Source organism: Clytia hemisphaerica, unplaced genomic scaffold, assembly GCF_902728285.1.
Source record: "Clytia hemisphaerica strain Z4C2 unplaced genomic scaffold, Clytia hemisphaerica genome assembly, whole genome shotgun sequence".
NCBI classification, from domain to species: Eukaryota; Metazoa; Cnidaria; class Hydrozoa; order Leptothecata; family Clytiidae; genus Clytia; species Clytia hemisphaerica.
This window is the reverse complement of record NW_027104391.1, coordinates 394,373-400,372: the sequence shown is the minus strand read 5'-3', so window position 1 is coordinate 400,372 and position 6,000 is coordinate 394,373.

The window sequence follows — 6,000 nt, the reverse complement described above, 5'->3', positions numbered from 1 at the left end:
TTTTTCAGCCAGTAAGGATATAAAAATTAAAACTCGATGACTGATATTCCCATATATTTTATGACTGGGGATTTCAATTCTTTTGTTCTTAAATCAGAAAATTCAGCGGGGGATGGGAAAAATAGTAGAATATACAGAATATTTTATAGTGAGAATTGGTTCATTTGATTATTTTCAGTGGGGACAAAAATTAGAGGACAATTTTCCACCAGGGACGATATGTTTGGCCAATTTTTCCAGTGGGAAGGGGTCCCAGTGGGTCTGTGAGAAAGGAGTGTTGTAGTACACAGATGAAAACGACTTCAGTCTAATACGAGGGCTAATAGTAACTATAATGGAAAATGTAGGGGGTTGGAAGAAGTCAATTACAATAATATGGTAATTTTGCAGACAATACACTATTAAACTGACGGATGTATTTCAACAATTACCTGGCAAAGAGACGTATTGCTGCCATAAAATTTGAATTGCATCACATACCGTGCATCACAGAGTAAAAAAACCCTGGAATTTCGGAATTAATGACGTAACACTTCAAAACACATCATGTTCGTGGGCGTGAGATTGTGATGACGTTTTATTTGGTGCTGGATCTGAGGAAAAGCCAAATTAAAAGAATTTGGATTTTTTCGCAACAGTTTTTCAGTAATTGACTCGTCGAACACTAAAAAGATTTACGATCCAGTCCATATCACATCCAGTCACAGACCCACAGGAGACGACAGCTCCAATGGAAAATTTGGTAAATATTTCGTCTTCGCGGTGGGAAAATAGCCTGGAATTTCAGCACAGCTGAGAAATTACCCGGAGGAGGGGGTACTACTCTTGCCGACTCACGGGGTGTGCCACTGTGAACCAGAGAATGGACCCTACGTGGATCTCACTTTTGCGAAAAACAAGTGGGATGAAGAATGGGACTGAACTTCTCAAATTTTCTCAAATTTTCCCAAATTTCCGCAAAAAGGTAATTTACAAGGGACCGATTTTTCTTTTTTTGTGTTTCTGTGACCCGACGTGGGACTCATGGACGTGAAAAAGGTACCCTGGCCAGCGGCACATCACACATTTAAAATTTTCACTCCAAAACCATCCCTTTGGATTTTTTAACCTGGGAACAATATAATTTCTATCCCCATTGGGATTTCGATAGAAATTTTCATCTCCACTAAGGAAAAAAGACTTCACCAGGACAGTGAGGCAGTGAGTGTATAAATATTTTCAAGGACAATGTGGTTAGGTAAGAAAATACTCCTGTATTTAAATTTCCTGTATTTTTTGAAGGGAAATGGCGCGTTTTTTTTAGATCATGATCAAAAGTTGTTTTTTTGATTTTTAATTTGTTTGATTTGTGTTTTTCAACGATGATTGCCTATTATCTTGCAACTGCCTACACGTTTTTTTATAAGAACATTCAAAACTTTTGAAGCCTTCGGATATTATATATAGTTTTAAGCCTAAAAATATTCTCATTTTTGCAATTTTTGGAGTATTATTTTCCATTTTCCTAATAAATTGGGTGTTTTTGAGTCCGCAAAGCCTTAAAATATTCTAAAATTGTTGTTAACATTTTGGCCATCGAAGCCTTATGTTCTTATATAGTTTGTTCTTATAAAAAAAACATATAGTCAAAGCTTTTGATAACTCGATTATTGACAGCTCGGAGTTAAAAAATGACCAGTAGCATGTGCACAAACACTGCTTCAAGTCACGTAACTTGGTTTCAATAAAGAGACTACCAGAAATGGTGATTCCTGCAAAAAACTCCTTCCCCACACACTGAAACATCCTCCAGTCGCATAAGATCAAAGATGACTTTCTATAGACATCCAATATGATTTCAACAAAACAAAAGACCTCACAACAGTAACTATAATATGTGTCATTATTCTTTAAAACAGGAAAGCGTGGTATTCTTCTTGAAATTAGTCTTTTTTATTAGAACATCCAAAATTTTTAAAGGATCTGGATGTGCTATAAACATGTTCTTATTCTCCCCATTTTCTCCCTAAGCTTGTTCTTAACATTTTGGCCAATGAAGCCTTATATTCTTATATAGTTTGTTCTTATAAAAGACGTGTATAATTTCTAGTCTTGGTATTCAAATTTTTTAGAGATAAAAATATAGAAAAATGAAATTCCCTAACTTTTCCCTAAGTTATTGGTATTTTGCCTGATCTTTCCTAAACTGTTATTTACCAGATTTTCCAGGATCTAATTTGGTTCAGCTAATCAACTTATGCGTGGTCGCAACTTCGTTAGTACCATTCAAATTTCAAATGTACTTTCCATTTTATAAACAATTGAACACAACACAGAAATTATTTTTTTGACCCAAACACTGGAAAGGTCAGTCAGTTTTTTTCTGTCATTTCCTTTTGGTTAATTATTTTCCCATATTTCTAACTCTGCTAGCTGAGAAACAAACACACATTTCCAAAGAATACACTTCTGTTCCTGTAAACCAAAGAGGCTAGGCCAGTGTTGATAAAACTGAAGTCAAATGCCAACAAGAATGTAAAATCGCCAATATATATTTTTAATGGGTTTAAGTTTCGAATCTTATCGTCCAAACCCAACAATTCAGTGGAGATGGTTAAAATAATGGTGTCCCTGCTTGCTATGGCTAAGTTATTTCCAATCGGGCTGAAATTTCAGGTATATTCCTTACCAGGAACGATTATTTTCAGATTATATTGGTGATACCAGGCGCCTACCTTCGGGTAGATAGCTGAAGAAAAGAGAGCTGTAGGGTCGCCCTCGACTGTGGTTAAAAATTTACAGCTTTACAAGTTATTCGGGATTTATATATATCTATAGTCTACGGCGCACCAATATACACCCAAAATTTATTCATATCGATACCGTCATGTTTGGCAACTAAAGAAACCAGGGGAAAGAGTCGTGCCTTCCCCTACCTTCGGGTAGACAGCTAGTGAAAGGCAGCCTTCAGGTCACCCTTGACTTCAGTCGCAAAACTAAATTGTTGGTGGTTAGGAGATCCTGCTGTTAGGAGATCTTTGATACAGGGTGTGCGGATCGACAATGATGGCTGCAAACTTATTCATGGACCACTGAAAATCACATTTTTGTACTAAAAAATATCTCTTGTGAATCTTTAAATCCACAGCTATCTGATCATTCTGTAGCTGTCGGAAGTTTTACAATGATGTTTAAGCATTTTTTTGTCCACCTTATCCCACTAAAACCGTCCCAGTCCTTTTTTGGCACCTATAGACAATAGAAAAATGTGTCAAAAAAGGATTGGATCTAGTTTAAGGGGATAATTTAATAATTAAGTGGCACGCTCCTGACCACGCGACTACGGTCGAAAAGGTGTATTGTGTTGTTTTTATCTGATGACAGAATATTAATTTCCATTTTCTGAACATCTTCGTTAGGTCTTGACCTGTAAGTAAAGTAATGTCGTTCAGAAAGTACATCTACGTTGTGATATATTCGAACTTTCGTGCATTTTTTATCACGTCTCATTAACTCCCGCATCAACTTCCTTTGAATTGCAGACAACTTAGACAATATTCAACAAGCAGCCTGGCGGCATGAAGGCCCAGCATCAGAGATTGCTGTTAATTTTGCACTTCAAAGAATAAAGTGCTCTAATTGTTTGCACTCGTTGGTGTTTTTTTTATTTCGGACATAAGACTTTTCTCTTAGAGTAGTCTGTCGGAGCCTTTTTCGATAACAAAATTCACGACTGTATAGAAGTCTTGCGTATTTTTGCGCATTCGAAGATAGAGCGAAAATTATTTTTCTTTTTCTCGCCCTTTTAATCGAACGGGCTTTTTGTCGGTACAACGGGCGAAAAAGACTGGGCCAGTGTGATAAATGCTCAGCTTGGGTGGGGCTTGGGTTCTCTACAAGGCCTCTGGACATCAACTTTTACAATTTTTATATTTTTATTCATGTACCGCTGTCGAGACGTTCAACATCATATGACGTATGCAAACGAGCACACAAACGAATAGATCAAATATTACAATCACGTCCAAACAACTATGCGATTACGTTCAAACGTCAATTTACGAACATTAATGCGAACAGTTCCAATATATATTTCATCTGCTACATAAATGAACCTGTGTACTTTACTTTTTTACTTTGTTTGTTATCTCACACTCCTTAACCATAGGTCAACAACAAAGTGGCGGTTTTCAGACCATTATTTAAAACTTTTTTAGCATTTTTGGCATTAGGTATTTCGACCAACTTCAAATGTTCCTAATCTTTAGCCTTTTTCTTTGACCCAAAGTTAGACTTCCTTAGGATGGCTCTATTCTCATCTCACATCATAGTACACTGATCAATGGATTAACTCTCTGTAAACCTCGAGCAGTTTTTCAGAAATTTAGGAATTCAGGTCAAAATTTTTAGAAATGGGGAAATTTCATTACTATTTGGGGAGCCGTTACTTAATTTTCTATATATAGAACGAAGGTTAAATTGCCTGGTAGAATCAAAGTTGCCGATCGAAATCCGATAAGCTTCGATAGATATCATCTTATTAAACGGTGTATTAGGGATGTAAAATGCAACAGAAATTTCGTAGAGATTTCAATTTTCAATATTCAAACAATTATAATAAATTATGAATTAAATAAATTAGACAGTAAAAGGCTTTGGCTATGGCTTTGGCTAAATGAATAGGTGGTAAACAATCCACGACGAGGGCTTAATCGTAGATGATACCGAAACGTTAGGTGATACCAACACGTTAGTTGTCGAATCCTAAAAATAAAGGAAGAGTAATAAATTGAATAAAATTTAGTATTTATATCGGAGGGGGGGTTTACACCACCCTGTCAGTTTTTTGCTTATAATTCCCTTAAATTTTTTTTAAATCTCATGAAACTTTGCGACTTTTAACATAATCACATAATGCAAAGGTATACCAAATTTCAAAAGGGATCTCCAAGAGCTAGTACCAGGGCCAAGCTTTTTTCTAACAGTATGGCAGTATTTCACAAAAAAATTGATAGTATTGTGTATTTGAGCAAAAGATTGATTAAATCTTAAGTCACTATTATGGGCATTGGAAACAGACTCTGCTATTATTAAAACATAGTCACAAAATAGATATTTTTTCAAAAAGGACGTTCTGTTGAATAATAATGTAGTCCAGCAGAAATTACATAATGAAAAATACCTTACATCAGCTGATCGGCCGCAGTGACGCATGCTGAGTTTTTTTCTGTATGGCTGTTAGCTATATAAGTGTCTGCACGGCAAACTAGAAAATGGAGATACATCATCAGGTCTCGAATTCAAAACCTAACGAACGCATATGTACTTTTAAGTTTGCCGCACGGACACTTGTATAAGGTAAACAGTTGTAAAGAAAAAACTCAGCTTGTGTCGCTGCGGCCGATCATCTGATGTAAGGTATTTCTCATTGCTATTCACCTGGAATCAAGATAGTTGAAGGGATCGATTTCTTTGTAGAAAGTACCACGTTTGATAGGTAGGCAAATCTGAAAAAATAAGTGAGAAACAATAAACACCAGCTTTTGTCTCGATCAACCATGAACCTGTGTACTCTCAGGTGCCTAATAAACGTGCCCCCACGCTTATTAATTTTTCAAAAATTTTCCAACCCCCACGGACTATACATTTTTGAAAAATTATTAAATTTCCAACCCCCGCGTTCATTTGTACCCCAATTCTGCCATAGCAAACTTTTCATATTCGGATGTCGATTAGACTGCTTAATATAATATGGTCTGTGGTTTATACAATATAAATAGCCGTGAGAAACTATAGTCCGGCATGAATCCGTGGCACAGTGGATAAGGCATTGGGTTTCTGATCAACAGAACTTTGCATTTAGTGGGTTCGAATCCCATCGGTGGCGATCTTTCGGTAAGTCATTCAACGAGCATTCAACAAGTTGAAAAACATAGAAAATAACTCACAAAGTCCCAGAACATCAGAAAAATATCAAATCAGAGACTGGAAAATACGAAACAAGTCAAGATGTGTCGAGGT